Source organism: Schistocerca gregaria, chromosome 7, assembly GCF_023897955.1.
Source record: "Schistocerca gregaria isolate iqSchGreg1 chromosome 7, iqSchGreg1.2, whole genome shotgun sequence".
Lineage (NCBI taxonomy): Eukaryota > Metazoa > Arthropoda > Insecta > Orthoptera > Acrididae > Schistocerca > Schistocerca gregaria.
In genome coordinates this window covers 179,075,127-179,095,321 of record NC_064926.1, presented here as the reverse complement: position 1 = coordinate 179,095,321, position 20,195 = coordinate 179,075,127, and positions in this window count along the sequence as shown.

The window sequence follows — 20,195 nt, the reverse complement described above, 5'->3', positions numbered from 1 at the left end:
TAAAAAAAGAAACATTACTATTACCAAACAAGGCTTAAGGAAACTTCCTTCTTATGGTGAACGCGTTACAAAATAATATGAAGCAGCTGATTCCTCATGTTCCTGCAAATATTCAGATATTCTAAAGTAATAATTTAACATGATGTGGACCCTGACATTAACATTCGACTTGAACTTAAGAAACAAAGGTGTTCAGTATTCTTCATTCAACTGCGTTTGGCCTTGTGTCCAAAATTGACTCTCGTAAACCACGTGGCGATTTCAGATCAGGAAGGAAATAAGCTTTCTCGAAAATCACCACCCAATTCTTGCTCCCGGGTGCCAAAATAAGTTTTCAGGAATCATTGAGTAAGTCAGACTTGAAGGGAAAAGAACCAGAAGAAAATGAAATTCGTGTGAGGGTGTATCATTTGTATGCATGGAATGTGTAAGCAGGATACGAAATTTGCAATCTTCGATGAGACAGTGGCGAGCGGCAGAAATTGCAGCGGCTAGGTAGCAGGGAAGGACTAAGGCGGCGACAGGTTTCTCCGGAGAAACGACGATCTCTGCTAGATTCACATGGCGACCCCATTACAGTCTGGAGATTCGTGATGTTTGCCAACAGGAGAAATGCTTGACTAAAAATGGTATGTACTGTAATGTTATGTCATCACTCTTGGCTAATGTAAATGTATTGTTTTGCGAATTGTCATTCACACAGAGTAGAATATGGATCTCTTGCCGTGCCGACGGAGGTTGATACGTTCGATCGCCAGCCGGGGTGGTTGAGCGGTTCTAGGCGCTACAGTCTGGACACGCGCGACCGCTACGGTCTCAGGTTCGAATCCTGCCTCGGGCATGGCTGTGTGTGATGTCCTTAGGTTACTTAGGTTTAAGTAGTTCTACGCTCTAGGGGACTGATGACATCAGAAGTTAAGTCCCATAGTAATCAGAGCCATTTGAACCATTGTATTGGATCATGGAGTTTTCCGAAGCTCATTCGCCTGAAGATACCTGAACCTCAGTCCACTTTTCATTGTCATCACCATAGCGATCTGACCAATGCAGGTACATACTTGGGCTGTGAATATATAGAGCTTCGCTAATAAACAGCTGCACTAATAGGACTTAGTACTGAGATTGTGATCTTAGCCATCCACTTTTTATAACAGAGATACACTGAATCTGTCGATATATTTCAGTATCTGCTCAGTATTGAATAAGTGACTGTTCAAATAATTCACAGAGAGACACCACATTACTTGAATATTGAGATATTTTCTACTAGGACAAACAAGGGTTCTGTTTACATCATCGTAACCTGAAATGCGAGAGTTCTTAATACCCAAAATTAGATGAAATGGTCGAATAACTAAAGAAGAAGTACTGAATAGGCCTAAGAGAAAACAAAATTAGTGTCACACGTTAACTAACGCAAGAGATACGTTGAGAGCACACACACCGTAAGGCCTAATGAATCATTTATTTGGTAATGGAAGAAAGAGTCGGAGTAAAAATTGTAGCAGGAGGCCAAGGAATGGATTCAGTAGGCACATGCATAACGACGTTGACTGCAGTAATTATTTGGGGCTGAAGAAACTTGCAAATAATAGACTAGCGTCGATAGCTGCTGAAAACGACAACAATATGGGCTAAGCGCACGTTGCAGAATATTTCTGAGGCGGAATATTCTTAGTGAAGTGTAGAAAATAGTCTAATATCACTGACGTCGGCTGATTTTCAGATCAACAGTCTGTAATTCAGCGCGAAGGTTCGCCAATGCATGCATGGCTGTACTAGCTGCCTGTCGCACAATCCCACTTCATATTAAGCTATACTGGCAGCTGACTTAATATTTTTAATAAGTTTATGAGAAGACGCGTGAAAACTTGTGTGTGACACAGATAACAATCTATTTTCAAATGCTGACGAAACCTGTACGATATGTCGTAGCAGCCCTGCAGCATACCTGCATACGCAAATGTGCTATAATAGTGTGGCGTCAAATTTGTGTTACATGATGATTAGACAAGGGAGAGGGCGAAACGGTCGTACTGGTCATGCACTCACTTCCTGACATACTGCATGGACGTTTCTAATTTAATCCACGACTTTGCCGCGACGTCCTCTTCCCTCGCCAGCAACAGCGCCATTTCTTGTGTCGATAAATGTCATCCGGATTGATCTTAGTGTCGTGGCGAAGGAAATAGTGGTAGTGGAAAGCGGCTGAAGGTTGGCGCAAATTCTAAACAATAAAGAACAACAAAAAGACTAAGTGCTCAATTCTCTTAATCCACTCAGAACCAAATACAGTTCAACACACTACTATACACACTCTAAGACAAAAAAGAACACGACGTACTATGAAGGAATTATCTTAATGGGGCGGAAACAACTAGTTGTGATGTACTATAATGCGCAAAAATGTCCGAACGACTTGAATTGTGATTCGCCTGATCAACATGCAACAAACATAACGTAGCTGTCTAGCGGGTCCTCTAATTTCTTTGTGGTACAGTCGTTAGACTATACAAAATGGATACCACGAGAGACCAGTAGGCAACACTGTTCTTTAAGGCAATCAGTAACATCACACCATGATACTGCAAAAACTAGAAAAACACGTAATTAGAGCAGAGTTAGTCCCTAACGCTTGTACAGGTTACAATGATTTTCAAACGGGTTACCATCTCACTACAATCTGAAACAAATAACTATGGTACATTGACTATGTATCAATCCTTAAAAAAAGTAAATGTTTGCATGAACAAGATATTCTCAGGACTAGTAAAGGTCTATGACAGTTCGAAGTATTTTTCCTCGTCATAAGGTTTCCCGCACCTGCTAAATGTCCCAGTGACGATTGGTTTTTGTATAAACTGGTCGTTAAAGGAACTAGTTAAAGAAAACTCGATAAACAGCGGTAAACGCTCTATAGAAACAGTAATATTAATGGACTATAATCAGTAACGTCACTGTACTTACTATTGATGAAGAATTATTTGCCCACATGTTTGAACTATAAATGTCATGACGAAATTTTTGGTTCTGAATCTGGACAGAAACCCAGCAGACGTTGCCATTACTAACTAAAATATACTTTCGCACCTGCCCGGGACTTGATCAAGGCTGACTAACCGTAAAGAGACGTGAAATATAAAGGTTTTCACCAGTATTAGTTAACACATCTGAACTTGAAACGAAATAACGAAATTATTTCTACTACATCAAAACCATTACCGCCCTGTTAACTAACCACGAAAGACGTTTAATATACTCTCCCTCACAAGTGACCAAGTACGCATCTGCTGAAAATTGGAATGCTATGATTTAAAATGTTGTGACGGGATTTTGAACCCAGCACGTTATCGGATTGTTGACTAAGTGAAATCAGATGTTAGAAATCGAATTTATTTACCAGCAGCGAGCTGTATCAATATCAGATGAGGGTACATTTTGTTTTGCTTGCCCTGGAATTGAACCCGGCGAGTACTGTTGCTGTTTCCCATCCATAAATAGACGTCAAATATCAACTGCTTGCTCACCTGCAGTGAGATACTCTAGAAATAATAGTACCTATCGTTATTGTTGACTATTCATGAACAGACATTAAACATGCAAATTATTTTTCGGTGATAGATCAGTGTGCACATGCTAGAGCGTAAAATGAAGTTATGAATACGTTTGTGCTGGCCCAGGATTGCAACCAATATGAGTTCCACTCCTTGAGATCCGAATTCGAATTCCAGTCAAGGACCAAAAATTGCAACGTCTCAAGCTCAAATTAAATATGAACACTGAGAACGAAATAACCATTCCTAAAGTAAATTAAATAAACTTTTTAGTGCTAGTTTACTGGGGACACAGTTTGTGCCTTCGGCGGCCGCCGCCTTTGTTATGTCGCCATTTAAACAGGCTCTGACGCTGTTGGTAGTGAAGGAATATTGTGTTTAATGTGGATTCTGAACCACTGTGCGACCTAATATTCTGGATTTGGCGTTACCGTAGGTGAGTGTTAAAAATGGACGCCATGAGTGAGAATCGAACCCATACCCCGCAATTATCAAACTACGATCAACCCAGCAGACCACTACACCTCACTGTTGGCACCCTCCTGATTGAGTTGTTGTGTCCGACGATGCACCTAGAAGATGTGAAAAAATTGGCTCTCGGTTATCTGGTTAATTACCTGGTAGTTTCTAATGCGGGTATTATTATAATCTCATGACTGCGTGATATAAGGACCATTCTAGTCCTCATAGCTCCGATTTGATGCCAATATGAAATATTTTCTATAACCATTAATGTTTTTGTTCGAGAAATACAACTGCAAGTTACCAGATAATACGATGATTACTGTCATGTTTGCTATAGATGTGATTGATCATTTGATCATTTTTAGAACAATGTGCCCAAATATATTAATTATGTAGTTCCTTCCATGTATGGGGAATACTTTGCTCTCCCATGTGATCACAGGTAGGTGGGAAACAAAACGGCTGAAAAAAGCCTAAGTATCGTTCTCTGGTTCAGATCACGTTCAAATTTCGTTAAATGGTTTTGAACGGTCACTACTTGTTCCAGCCTGTACACGAGAACAAAGTTTTCGATGCAGCCACACGACGTCCTTAGAGATGAGCTGAAACGCCAGAGGGTGTCAGCAGTGTCAGAGGTTGTACACCTTTCTGTTATTCATTGCAATGATAAATGTTGTTTTCGACAGTAAAATGTGTGGGACTACGGTGTGTCTGAAATTTTTCTCTCAGCCACTCATAAGAAACCCGTGTGATTTCAGCGCTGGTTTCGCGGTTCTCACCTGCATACGTCAAATGAAAGAGTGAAATCTGAGTAAGAGGGACTGTGAGAACCTTCTCATTATGTGACATGTACATGGTGGCGTTGAGCGGAATTATGGTGAAATTTGCGGTTCGGTCAATGTGACATCATCAACCCACATTGCAGTTCATACGAACTTCTGAGCTCTGGCCTTTTTACGCCTCTGTGTTGACACCTCGCTGTTTGAAGCTTTGCCGACCCCAGGGATGACATAGTTGGGCGCCACACTTTTGCATCATTACAGAGGAAGGTTGTTGTCCAGTTTCCAAATTCTGCGTCGCAACGGCAGACAATTACGAGGTTTCGAAAAGGGGATCCTTTAATTTTGTTGCGCAGTGTAGTATGTTTCATTCATACGAAAGGGATCGTTTTTCCAGGGAATGAGTATTATAACGCACCTGAATCGGTTAAACATAAAAACATAATAAAGACGTTACGGAAAAACTATAAAGGAAGTTTTCTGACATGGTTCCAGCGATCGGTCGTTCGAGTAACGTTTCCAGATTTTGACTTGGGGATTTGGCGAGTTGAGAAAACGCATGTGCTGGATGGAGTTGTGTTTAGGAGACTGTATGGACGCCCATTGGAGTGTGCTGGACAGTGTGCGCCGCTGCTAACCTCTGCCGAGCAAGGTCGTGAGGAGACGTCAGACACTGTAACAGGCGGCTGTCGTGCCGTGCCGGCCGCTGTGGCCGAGCGGTTTTTGGCGCTTCAGTCCGGAATCGCGCTGCTGCTACGTTCGCAGGTTCGAATCCTGCCTCGGGGATGGCTGTGTGTGGTACCCTTAGGTTAGTTAGATTTAAGTAGTTCTAGGTCTAGGAGACTGATGACCTCAGATGTTTAGTCCCATACTGCTTAGAGCCATTTGAATTTTGTCGTGCTGTGGCTGTCACGTTGGACAGCCATTTCAAATTGCACATATGGTGACTGAGTGTTAATTTGCCGATCATGTTACAAACTGGAGCTTGCGGTGAGCATCGCATCGTATGGTCATTAAGCAGATTATGATATTTGTGACCGAGCAACTTTTGTTGAGTTTTGCTGTCTGTGAGTTAGGCTGAGTGCATTTGGGCTATTGGCTGTACCTGTTAAGTTACCACAAGCCTTCTCCACTTATATACACTGTCATCCGAATCAATGTGTTGGCAGGTTGCGCGTGCTGTAATCCCATCCGAGGAGCGTTCGGATTTGTATTTTGCAGTAATTTTAATAGACAAATCTCCTTTTAAATGGAGGGATAGTTAACGCTTAAAATTATGTTTATCGTTTGGCTGATTTACGTCAGTGGCAGTTCACGAATCATTCTTTTCACCTTGTTCATTCGTATTTGTATTTTATAGTTATTGTGATGCCTAAATTTCTTTTACCTCGAGAGAGCAGTTAACGCTTAAGATTGTCTTGCTGCCTTGTAGCTATGTTACTTTGAAACCATTTGGGCTGATTTATGTCAGTGGCAGTTCATACATAACTCGTTTCACCGTGTTTAATTTTTAATATTGTACAATTTAAATTAAATATTCTATCTATTTATGTTGTAGCAAAACTGTATGCCGATTAGGGTTTCTGAATTACAGTGTGTAACGGCGTGTGGGCCACGCCATTGAATCTGGCTACCTGTATTATGTCTTTTAGTCAAAGGTTTGGTGCGATCTTGATCAAACAGGCTAGAAGGTTAAATTCCTGTACTTGAAACAAATCTTTAGGTGTTAGATAATTTGGTATTAAGTTGTTCCTTTTTATTTTTACAAATGTGTACTGTTGTATTTCGGAAAGTTCGCTATTGCTTTATTGTATCTTTCAGTTATCGGCAAGTTGTTTTAAATGCGCTAAGGTAGATCACTGCCTAGGGGTTGATGTTTGATCACCAATTGGCATGAATTCGAGAGAGCGTAAAAGTTAGTTCGACAACGAACTAGGCTGTGAGGCAAAATGTATATTTGCTATTCCACTATTTTAATCTCTGTATCAGCAAACTCTTCCGTTGTTTTTTGGACTCAAGATTAGCTACTGCTTAGACATTCAAGTGAGAGCAGCACGCCACAGAACTGCTAAAGCGTCTTAACAAATCTCTATTTGCAATGCGAATAACGTCTAACGTAGGGGATATAAAAATGAAAAAGCTGGCATACTATGCTTACTTTCATTCCACAAAGTCATATGGGATTATTTTTTAGGATAATTCAGCAAACCAAGATAAAGTTTTCCGGGCACAAAAATGTACAGTAAGAGTTATATGAGGTTTGAACTCAAGAACATCCTGCAAAAACCTGTTTAGGGAACTAGGGATATTAACTACTGCTTCCCAACATATTTATTCCACAATAAAATTTGTCATTAAAAATATATCACTTTTTCAAACCAACAGCTCAGTTCATGGAATCAATACTAGAAATAAGAATAAACTTCACAAAGATTTAAAGGCACTTACTCTTGTACAAAAAGGTGTGCCTTATTCAGGAACACACGTTTTCAATAGCTTGCCAGCTGCCACAACAAGCTTTACAAGCAATAAAATTCAGTTTCAGAGCAGCCTAAAGGATTTATTGGTGGCCAACTCCTTCTACTCCAGGACCAACCGATTTTTGTGTACAATATAACTTCAATAATAGCTCTGAGCGCTATGGGACTTAACATTTGTGGTCCTCTAGAACTTACAACTACTTAAACCTAACTAACCTAAGGACATCACACACATCCATGCCCGAGGCAGAATTCGAACCTGCGACCGTAGCGGTCCCGCGGTTCCAGACTGAAGCGCCTAGAACCGCACGCCCACAGCGGCCGGCGAATATAACTTGTACACCATTTCAGTGCAGTAATGTGTTAATTGTAAATAAGAGCGTGTGTGTGTGTGTCTCTCTCTCCTCTCTCTCTCTCTCTCTCTCTCTCTCTCTCTCTCTCTCTCTCTCTCTGTGTGTGTGTGTGTGTGTGTGTGTGTGAGAGAGAGAGAGAGAGAGAGTACAATCTAACTTCTGCACCATTTCAGTGCAGTAATGTGTTCACTGTAAATACGTATTGTAGTAGTTCTATTACATGTTTATTACCTCACAAATAAATGAAACATTTATTTAATTTTAATTTCAGTGCATTAGTGCTTATAAAATGATTCTTTCATATAGTGTTATTTAAAAAAAATGGCGATCGTTCCACTTGGGACCGTGGAAGGTACATTACCTTATTTGTTTCATTTGTTAATATTAGTCATGTATTATTATTTTCTGAGATGTTTCAGATCCTGGAGGACCTCCTCACTGTGGATCAATTGGAATAAAAACAAATCTAATCTAGTCCTATCACAGTGACTTTAGGCGTGCGCATTTGATTTGTTTTTGGGGAGTCTTTGATCGATTAAGCATGTGCCTGCGTTTAACAACAAATTGATTTGTGAACTAGTAAGTTAGAACTGAGTGGCTTGTCATGATTTTGGGTACTGAAATGTAACTTGAAATTGTTTCATGGACCAAGCACTGATTTAAAATGTTGTGACGGGATTTTGAACCCAGCACGTTATCGGATTGTTGACTAAGTGAAATCAGATGTTGGAAATCGAATTTATTTACCAGCAGCGAGCTGTATCAATATCAGATGAGGGTACATTTTGTTTTGCTTGCCCTGGAATTGAACCCGGCGAGTACTGTTGCTGTTTCCCATCCATAAATAGACGTCAAATATCAACTGCTTGCTCACCTGTAGTGAGATACTCTAGAAATAATAGTACCTATCGTTATTGTTGACTATTCATGAACAGACATTAAACATGCAAATTATTTTTCGGTGATAGATCAGTGTGCACATGCTAGAGCGTAAAATGAAGTTATGAATACGTTTGTGCTGGCCCAGGATTGCAACCAATATGAGTTCCACTCCTTGAGATCCGAATTCGAATTCCAGTCAAGGACCAAAAATTGCAACGTCTCAAGCTCAAATTAAATATGAACACTGAGAACGAAATAACCATTCCTAAAGTAAATTAAATAAACTTTTTAGTGCTAGTTTACTGGGGACACAGTTTGTGCCTTCGGCGGCCGCCGCCTTTGTTATGTCGCCATTTAAACAGGCTCTGACGCTGTTGGTAGTGAAGGAATATTGTGTTTAATGTGGATTCTGAACCACTGTGCGACCTAATATTCTGGATTTGGCGTTACCGTAGGTGAGTGTTAAAAATGGACGCCATGAGTGAGAATCGAACCCATACCCCGCAATTATCAAACTACGATCAACCCAGCAGACCACTACACCTCACTGTTGGCACCCTCCTGATTGAGTTGTTGTGTCCGACGATGCACCTAGAAAATGTGAAAAAATCTGGCTCTCGGTTATCTGGTGAATTACCTGGTAGTTTCTAATGCGGGTATTATTATAATCTCATGACTGCGTGATATAAGGACCATTCTAGTCCTCATAGCTCCGATTTGATGCCAATATGAAATATTTTCTATAACCATTAATGTTTTTGTTCGAGAAATACAACTGCAAGTTACCAGATAATACGATGATTACTGTCATGTTTGCTATAGATGTGATTGATCATTTGATCATTTTTAGAACAATGTGCCCAAATATATTAATTATGTAGTTCCTTCCATGTATGGGGAATACTTTGCTCTCCCATGTGATCACAGGTAGGTGGGAAACAAAACGGCTGAAAAAAGCCTAAGTATCGTTCTCTGGTTCAGATCACGTTCAAATTTCGTTAAATGGTTTTGAACGGTCACTACTTGTTCCAGCCTGTACACGAGAACAAAGTTTTCGATGCAGCCACACGACGTCCTTAGAGATGAGCTGAAACGCCAGAGGGTGTCAGCAGTGTCAGAGGTTGTACACCTTTCTGTTATTCATTGCAATGATAAATGTTGTTTTCGACAGTAAAATGTGTGGGACTACGGTGTGTCTGAAATTTTTCTCTCAGCCACTCATAAGAAACCCGTGTGATTTCAGCGCTGGTTTCGCGGTTCTCACCTGCATACGTCAAATGAAAGAGTGAAATCTGAGTAAGAGGGACTGTGAGAACCTTCTCATTATGTGACATGTACATGGTGGCGTTGAGCGGAATTATGGTGAAATTTGCGGTTCGGTCAATGTGACATCATCAACCCACATTGCAGTTCATACGAACTTCTGAGCTCTGGCCTTTTTACGCCTCTGTGTTGACACCTCGCTGTTTGAAGCTTTGCCGACCCCAGGGATGACATAGTTGGGCGCCACACTTTTGCATCATTACAGAGGAAGGTTGTTGTCCAGTTTCCAAATTCTGCGTCGCAACGGCAGACAATTACGAGGTTTCGAAAAGGGGATCCTTTAATTTTGTTGCGCAGTGTAGTATGTTTCATTCATACGAAAGGGATCGTTTTTCCAGGGAATGAGTATTATAACGCACCTGAATCGGTTAAACATAAAAACATAATAAAGACGTTACAGAAAAACTATAAAGGAAGTTTTCTGACATGGTTCCAGCGATCGGTCGTTCGAGTAACGTTTCCAGATTTTGACTTGGGGATTTGGCGAGTTGAGAAAACGCATGTGCTGGATGGAGTTGTGTTTAGGAGACTGTATGGACGCCCATTGGAGTGTGCTGGACAGTGTGCGCCGCTGCTAACCTCTGCCGAGCAAGGTCGTGAGGAGACGTCAGACACTGTAACAGGCGGCTGTCGTGCCGTGCCGGCCGCTGTGGCCGAGCGGTTTTTGGCGCTTCAGTCCGGAATCGCGCTGCTGCTACGTTCGCAGGTTCGAATCCTGCCTCGGGGATGGCTGTGTGTGGTACCCTTAGGTTAGTTAGATTTAAGTAGTTCTAGGTCTAGGAGACTGATGACCTCAGATGTTTAGTCCCATACTGCTTAGAGCCATTTGAATTTTGTCGTGCTGTGGCTGTCACGTTGGACAGCCATTTCAAATTGCACATATGGTGACTGAGTGTTAATTTGCCGATCATGTTACAAACTGGAGCTTGCGGTGAGCATCGCATCGTATGGTCATTAAGCAGATTATGATATTTGTGACCGAGCAACTTTTGTTGAGTTTTGCTGTCTGTGAGTTAGGCTGAGTGCATTTGGGCTATTGGCTGTACCTGTTAAGTTACCACAAGCCTTCTCCACTTATATACACTGTCATCCGAATCAATGTGTTGGCAGGTTGCGCGTGCTGTAATCCCATCCGAGGAGCGTTCGGATTTGTATTTTGCAGTAATTTTAATAGACAAATCTCCTTTTAAATGGAGGGATAGTTAACGCTTAAAATTATGTTTATCGTTTGGCTGATTTACGTCAGTGGCAGTTCACGAATCATTCTTTTCACCTTGTTCATTCGTATTTGTATTTTATAGTTATTGTGATGCCTAAATTTCTTTTACCTCGAGAGAGCAGTTAACGCTTAAGATTGTCTTGCTGCCTTGTAGCTATGTTACTTTGAAACCATTTGGGCTGATTTATGTCAGTGGCAGTTCATACATAACTCGTTTCACCGTGTTTAATTTTTAATATTGTACAATTTAAATTAAATATTCTATCTATTTATGTTGTAGCAAAACTGTATGCCGATTAGGGTTTCTGAATTACAGTGTGTAACGGCGTGTGGGCCACGCCATTGAATCTGGCTACCTGTATTATGTCTTTTAGTCAAAGGTTTGGTGCGATCTTGATCAAACAGGCTAGAAGGTTAAATTCCTGTACTTGAAACAAATCTTTAGGTGTTAGATAATTTGGTATTAAGTTGTTCCTTTTTATTTTTACAAATGTGTACTGTTGTATTTCGGAAAGTTCGCTATTGCTTTATTGTATCTTTCAGTTATCGGCAAGTTGTTTTAAATGCGCTAAGGTAGATCACTGCCTAGGGGTTGATGTTTGATCACCAATTGGCATGAATTCGAGAGAGCGTAAAAGTTAGTTCGACAACGAACTAGGCTGTGTGGCAAAATGTATATTTGCTATTCCACTATTTTAATCTCTGTATCAGCAAACTCTTCCGTTGTGTTTTGGACTCAAGATTAGCTACTGCTTAGACATTCAAGTGAGAGCAGCACGCAACAGAACTGCTAAAGCGTCTTAACAAATCTCTATTTGCAATGCGAATAACGTCTAACGTAGGGGATATAAAAATGAAAAAGCTGGCATACTATGCTTACTTTCATTCCACAAAGTCATATGGGATTATTTTTTAGGATAATTCAGCAAACCAAGATAAAGTTTTCCGGGCACAAAAATGTGCAGTAAGAGTTATATGAGGTGTGAACTCAAGAACATCCTGCAAAAACCTGTTTAGGGAACTAGGGATATTAACTACTGCTTCCCAACATATTTATTCCACAATATAATTTGTCATTAAAAATATATCACTTTTTCAAACCAACAGCTCAGTTCATGGAATCAATACTAGAAATAAGAATAAACTTCACAAAGATTTAAAGTCACTTACTCTTGTACAAAAAGGTGTGCCTTATTCAGGAACACGCGTTTTCAATAGCTTGCCAGCTGCCACAACAAGCTTTACAAGCAATAAAATTCAGTTTCAGAGCAGCCTAAAGGATTTATTGGTGGCCAACTCCTTCTACTCCAGGACCAACCGATTTTTGTGTACAATATAACTTCAATAATAGCTCTGAGCACTATGGGACTTAACATTTGTGGTCCTCTAGAACTTACAACTACTTAAACCTAACTAACCTAAGGACATCACACACATCCATGCCCGAGGCAGAATTCGAACCTGCGACCGTAGCGGTCCCGCGGTTCCAGACTGAAGCGCCTAGAACCGCACGCCCACAGCGGCCGGCGAATATAACTTGTACACCATTTCAGTGCAGTAATGTGTTAATTGTAAATAAGAGCGTATGTGTGTGTGTCTCTCTCTCCTCTCTCTCTCTCTCTCTCTCTCTCTCTCTCTCTCTCTCTCTGTGTGTGTGTGTGTGTGTGTGAGAGAGAGAGAGAGAGAGAGAGAGTACAATCTAACTTCTGCACCATTTCAGTGCAGTAATGTGTTCACTGTAAATACGTATTGTAGTAGTTCTATTACGTGTTTATTACCTCATAAATAAATGAAACATTTATTTAATTTTAATTTCAGTGCATTAGTGCTTATAAAATGATTCTTTCATATAGTGTTATTTAAAAAAAATGGCGATCGTTCCACTTGGGACCGTGGAAGGTACATTACCTTATTTGTTTCATTTGTTAATATTAGTCATGTATTATTATTTTCTGAGATGTTTCAGATCCTGGAGGACCTCCTCACTGTGGATCAATTGGAATAAAAACAAATCTAATCTAGTCCTATCACAGTGACTTTAGGCGTGCGCATTTGATTTGTTTTTGGGGAGTCTTTGATCGATTAAGCATGTGCCTGCGTTTAACAACAAATTGATTTGTGAACTAGCCAGTTAGAACTGAGTGGCTTGTCATGATTTTGGGTACTGAAATGTAACTTGAAATTGTTTCATGGACCAAGCACTGTAACGTTTAAGCGATTTCAGTTTCTTTGAGTAATTCTCTTGGCTAAATTACTTGAAAAACCGAATGAGTATAAACTCTTGTTGTGAACTGTTAGGTCTGAAGCAGCTGTTGCTGCCAAAACTTACTCGTGCAGAGCATCTCCTAATTGTTCATTAATATATTTTGAGTTTGTTGTTTATTCAGCTAGTAAATTTTTCGCTGTGTTACTGTGCTATAAATGTCTTTGACTACAAGCCTGATGTGAATGTTGGAGCAGCCGTCATTTCCGAATCCTTTCAAATTTTCTAAGCGCGATTTAATTTTACTTAATGATTCCTTAATTTATTTGACAAACTGTTTCATCGCATTTGAATTTAATTGAATGTTTGTCTTCGTGTTAAGTTTAAAGGAGTCGCTACTGTTCATCTCTGAAGTTTGAGTAACCTTTACATGATGACAGAGTGACAAGTACAGTTCAATTCTGTAAAGCGTGTTTGGCTACGAGTCGTGTGTCATGCATGTCTGTTTAATCACGGATCTCTGTAATTTTTAAAGATACTCGTTTTCATTAGGAAGTTCGTATTACGTACTGCATTGTTTCATTTGAGCTCAAAACCCTTACACTCCATCCTAGCTCCCTTCCGCCTGATGCACGTATGCTAAAAAGTGTTATTTTATATTCATAAATACTAACCGTTCATTCCCACCCCACTCCCACTCTTAAGTCAGCCCCAGTAGTACACTAGCCAGTGTGTGCTTGTCTGAGGAACTAGATTCAATTCCTGCATGCCATAAGGGCAAACTCAACAACAGCATGTTTGTAGTAAATCGTGTATTTATGAAATGGTTGCAGATCGAACTCAATAAAACCTACATTGTGTACTGAGTATGATTGCACTATTTCTTTGCATTCCAAAAAACTTGACTGTACATTAGGTTCGATGAATATAGGGAAAGAAAGCCACTGTGATAATAAAGTTCATTCGTCATGTATGCGTCATCGTGTTCATCATAATCATTCGTGGTCACAGCATAAAATGTATATCCCTGGTTCTGTATTATGTTGGTTGCGGACAAACGAAAAACTGGAAAGTCATCGAAGAGACTTTTGTACTGCTTACATGCTTATATACATCTAACATTTTCACTTCTTTAGAATTCTGCCAACAACTGTCCTTTAATAATTAGATGGGAATATTGATTTCATCGCTCGAGCTGCTGTATCGATCTGGGTGGAGTTGACACAATATTAAGACCTATATTGAATGTGTTGCGATATAAATTTTTGGAGCCAGCCGTGGTGGCCGAGCAGTTCTAGGCCCTTCATTCTGGAACCGCGCGACCGCTACGGTCGCAGGTTCGAATCGTGCCTCGGGCATGGATGCGTGTGATGTCCTTAGGTTAGTTAGGTCTAAGTAGTTCTAAGTTCTAGGGGACTGATGACCTGAGATATTAAGTCTCATAGACCTCAGAGCCATTTGAATCATTTTTGAAATTTTAGGAAACAACTACAAGAACTGCGTAACAGTCAGTCAGCCACTATATTCAGATAATTCAGACTGCCACCTATGGGAAGGTATTTTCCCAACGGATCTTTTGTCCAACAGTAATGATTTGAGAAAACATTTTACGTCCTAAGGTGAAGATCTAGCTTTGTCATCCGTTATTCAGCAGCTTTTATAATAGTCTCATGTCTTCCCTTCAAATCTTTTCCGCCTGTGCCAGCTTCTCTTGCTTTTCCTTTATACAGTACGAAATTAATTTTCACTGATGCAGCTAATGTTATAGAAACCAACTAGACATTCTGTGATGTGTGAAATAGCAGCAGAAAGGGCTAAGATTGTTTGGAGAAGCTAAATTAAAGCAGATTTGGAAGATCATGGAAAGAAAGAGGAATTTGGTCAGACTGAGCAATGGAGTCTTGGTGCAACGTTTTGACGGAACCGTAATTAAACACGAATAATACAAAATATTCGGAAGCAGTGAGGAAGACTTAAGAAGAGGCTGATCTACTGGCTGCAGAAGCGTTGTTGTTGTTTTTTTAGTCTTCAGCCGAAGGCTGGTTTGATGCAACTCTCCATGCTACACCATCCTGTGCAAGCCTCTTCATCTCCGAGTAATTACTGCCAGTGCAGCTTATATCCTTCTGAATGTGCTAACTGTTTTCATCTCGTGGTCTCCCTCTGCAATCTTTATCCCCAAATCGGCAAACATCAAAGTTTTTACTTCTTCTTCCTATACTTTAATTCTTACTTCAAATTTATATTTTGTTTTCTTTCCAGCTTGCACAGTGTAGAGATTGAATAACATTGGCCATACGTCACAACAATTAATCTCTTCTCAAGCACTGCTTCCCTTTTATGCCCCTCGGCTGTTTGTAAATGTCGTCCGATTACTGTACAAGCTGTAAATAGCCTTTCGCTGCCTGTTTTTTACCGCAGATACTTGAGAATTTCAAAGAGAGTATTCCAGTCGACTTTGTCCAAAGCGATCTCTACGTCTGTAAAAATAGGTTTTGCCTTTCCTTAGCCAATCTCAGTATTGCCTCGTGTGTTCCTCCATTTCCCGGAATCGAAACCGATGCTCCCCGAGATCGTCTTCTACCAGTTTTCCCATTCTTTATTAAAAAAAACGTGTTAGTGTTTTGCAACCACGACTTGTTAAAATGATTGATTGGTGATACAGCTGTCGGCACCTGTTTTCTTTGGAATTGAAATTACTAGATTGCTCTTGAAGTCTGAGATCACTTTGCCTGTCTCATATATTTTGTCATGGCTGGCTCTCCCCAATCTGTCAGTAGTTATGACGGAACGTCGTCTACTCCAGGAGCCTTGTTTCGACTTAGGTCTTTTAGTGTTCGGTCAAGTTCTTCTTGCAGTATCGTATCTCTCATCAATCTTCATTTATGTCTTCTTCCATTTCTGTAACATTATCTTAGAAATCATCCCCCTTGCATACACTCTCTGCATGCTCCTCCACCTCTCAGCTCTCCCTGTTTTGCTAGCACTCTACTCTAATTAATTCTGGTGTGGAGATTTTTGGCGAAGAACGGAAGAGCGGAAAAATTAAGAATCAGGTAATGGTGAGCGGCAGATGCGGCGCGGTATTCAAGAACTGAGAAACAGACTCAGACTTGAACCTGTCTAGCAGGAGAGAAGCGAACTGTGTTGTACTGAGAGTTTGATAACGTGCACTTTATTTTACAGCGCGAGACAAAAGGCTAACAGCGACGGTATAGTGCAGGCGAGTGGTAGCGAATTTACTAACTGTTGTTGAGTATGTCAGAGTTATGCACAGCAAGCTATTTAGAACGGGATTCATCTTAATTGTGAGGGCATTGTACAGGTATGTGCAATCAAATTAATCATTTGTTCGAGTGCACTGTTATATACTGGCTGTGTTCTACCCACATATCACATCCCAAAACAGCAGGTTTCTGTGAAAACATAACAGCATTTCATGCCACCGAATTTACTTCTGGATTTGTTACTTCAAGAAATATTTTTTGCAGGTTTTTGAATGTGAGACGGGAACAGGCACTAAAACGTCGTATGCTGATCGAGCAGCATCTCGGCAGTCAGGGATCACAGCACCCACCTTCCGCTGCCAGAAATTACCACGACTACCTCAGGGATGAACATCACAGAATCACATCTTTGACTTTACATCACAGTACTTGATTCACAATGTTTCTGTTTCATGGTTCTGCTTAAATTTAAACTCAGGTACTGCCCCTTACTCAATACAGACTACGTCATTTACACTAGTAATTAATATTATAGTTTTATTATTCTGTATTTGTGTTTATCTGTGGTCGTATTAACAACGAAGACGTGAGTCAGAGCTATTAATAGTATTTTTTTTCTTTTTTAAGTGTGGGTAGTTATTATTTCAACAGACGGAAAGAGAGCTGACAGCAGCGTTTAGTTTGTGTCAGAACAGTAGTAAATAACACACTTGTTATCGACTTAGTAAGGAGTCAGTACACAGGTGACAACTGAATTTCTGTTTTGTTTTGGGGAAAACGGTTGCGAGTGTAGGAAGAGCCATGCGTGTCATTCAAGATGTACTATAGCTAAAGACAGGACCTTCGTAAGAACAGTTTGAACTTGTCATTACTTCCGGTGTTCATTGGCATGAAGCTTGGCCATTCTTTAATGTACGTTCGTCTCATGTCGGAGCGTTCTAAAGTTAGGTAATTATGGGTTCTGTAGATGTTAACGTCCCAAAGCCTAGAAGTTGTCAGATGCAAATTGCATATTTTATGACTCAAGTGCCAAGTCAGCCACAGCAGCAAGCAAGATATCCATATCACACCCTTCATTCCGATTATCTTCGCTATTGTTCTGATACTCTGCGTTGAGTTTGAATGTGTCCTGTAAGGGTAAACATCCACAACGTTGTCCATCATTACTAACAAGATTAACAGAGCAGAGTAAAAGGAAGAGACTCTCTATTGACTTCCCAAATGTTTACGATAGCAATCAAAAAATAAAAGGGCCCATGTTGATCACCCTTGTGACTCCCTTCGCTTCATTCGGCCAGATCCACCGAGCAGCGCACAGAGGAAGCAGGTGGTGGGGCAGCACTTGGGTTCCAGGTGGGGCAGAAGCCCTTGCTGCTCCATCGCCACGTAAGCCTCTTATCAAGGGAGCGAGCCGGCAGACAATCAGCTCAGGCATTCCTCCGCGCCACCGGGGAATGGCCCGTCTCCAGACGCCTTGCCAACCACGTTGCTCCACTCCAGCGAGAGAACAGATGCGCGCATATTCGACGTTTTTGTTGCTACGTATCTGATACACTTTGCAACACCAGGTAGGACAAAAAGTAATGATATTTTACTTATCGTGCGTATACAGTGCAGTAGGATGAATACATCATCAAAACTGTAGATATTTTAGGGGTATGATGGACGTGAAATTTAGGACGCAGAGCTCCCACCACCGGTAGATACAACGGATCTAAGCCGGCTGGGCGTCTACTCGGATGGACAAAACTTTTTATGGAATGCCCGTATTCGAATTTCTTCATACGAACACAATTGTTTGGTCAGTAAGCAGATACTACGACATAATTTTCAAGAAAAACTCGAAAAACTCTTCTTTAAAGGTTAAAAGATTTCCGAGCGACATCAAGTACAAAACAACTTGGAGTTATAAGACGCAGTCATCGAGAGCTGAATGTTGTTGTTGTTGTCTTCAGTCCTGAGACTGGTTTGATGCAGCTCTCCATGCTACTCTATCCTGTGCAAGCTGCTTCATCTCCCAGTACCTACTGCAACACACATCCTTCTGAATCTGCTTAGTGTACTCATCTCTCGGTCTCCCTCTACGATTTTTACCGTCCACGCTGCCCTCCAATGCTAAATTTGTGATCCCTTGATGCCTCAAAACATGTCCTACCAACCGATCTCTTCTTCTAGTCAAGTTGTGCCACAAACTTCTCTTCTCTCCAATCCTATTCAATACCTCCTCATTAGTTATGTGATCTACCCATCTAATCTTCAGCATTCTTCTGTAGCACCACATTTCAAAAGCTTCTATTCTCTTCTTGTCCAAACTAGTTATCGTCCATGTTTCACTTCCATACATGGCTACACTCCAAACAAATACTTTCAGAAACGACTTCCTGATACATAAATCTATATTCGATGTTAACAAATTTCTCTTCTTCAGAAACGCTTTCCTTGCCATTGCCATTCTACATTTTATATCCTCCCTACTTCGACCATCATCAGTTATTTTACTTCCTAAATAGCAAAACTCCTTCACTACTTTAAGTGTCTCATTTCCTAATCTAATTCCCTCAGCATCACCCGATTTAATTTGACTACATTCCATTATCCTAGTTTTGCTTTTGTTGATGTTCATCTTATATCCTCTTTTCAAGACACTGTCCATTCCGTTCAACTGCTCTTACAAATCCTTTGCCGTCTCTGACAGAATTACAATGTCATCGGCGAACCTCAAAGTTTTTACTTCTTCTCCATGAATTTTAATGGTTCAAATGGTTCAAATGGCTCTGAGCACTATGGGACTTAACATCTGTGGTCATCAGTCCCCTAGAACTAAGAACTACTTAAACCTAACTAACCTAAGGACATCACACACATCCATGCCCGAGGCAGGATTCGAACCTGCGACCGTAGCAGTCACGCGGTTCCGGACTGAGCGCCTTAACCGCGAGACCACCGGCCGGCATGAATTTTAATACCTCCTCCAAATTTTTCTTTTGTTTCCTTTACTGCTTGCTCAATATACAGATTGAATAACATCGGGGAGAGGCTACAACCTTGTCTCACTCCTTTCCCAACCACTGCTTCCCTTTCATGCCCTTCGACTTTAATAACTGCCATCTGGTTTCTGTACAAATTGTAAATAGCCTTTCGCTCCCTGTATTTTACCCCTGCCACCTTTAGAATTTGAAAAAGAGTATTCCAGTCAACATTGTCAAAAGCTTTCTCTAAGTCTACAAATGCTAGAAACGTAGGTTTGCCTTTTCTTAATCTTTCTTCTAAGATAAGTCGTAACGTCAGTATTGCCTCACGTGTTCCAACATTTCGACGGAATCCAAACTGATTCTCCCCGAGGTCTGCATCTACCAGTTTTTCCATTCGTCTGTAAAGAATTCGCGTTAGTATTTTGCAGCCGTGGCTTATTAAACTGATAGTTCGGTAATTTTCACATCTGTCAGCACCTGCTTTTTTTGGGATTGGAATTATTATATTCTTCTTGAAGTCTGAGGGTATTTCGCCTGTCTCATACATCTTGCTCACAAGCTGGTAGAGTTTTGTCAGGACTGGTTCTCCCAAGGCCGTCAGTAGTTCTAATGGAATGTTGTCTACTCCGGGGGCCTTGTTTCGACTCAGGTCTTTCAGTGCTCTGTCAAACTCTTCACGCAGTATCGTATCTCCCATTTCGTCTTCATCTACATCTTCTTCCATTTCCATAATATTGT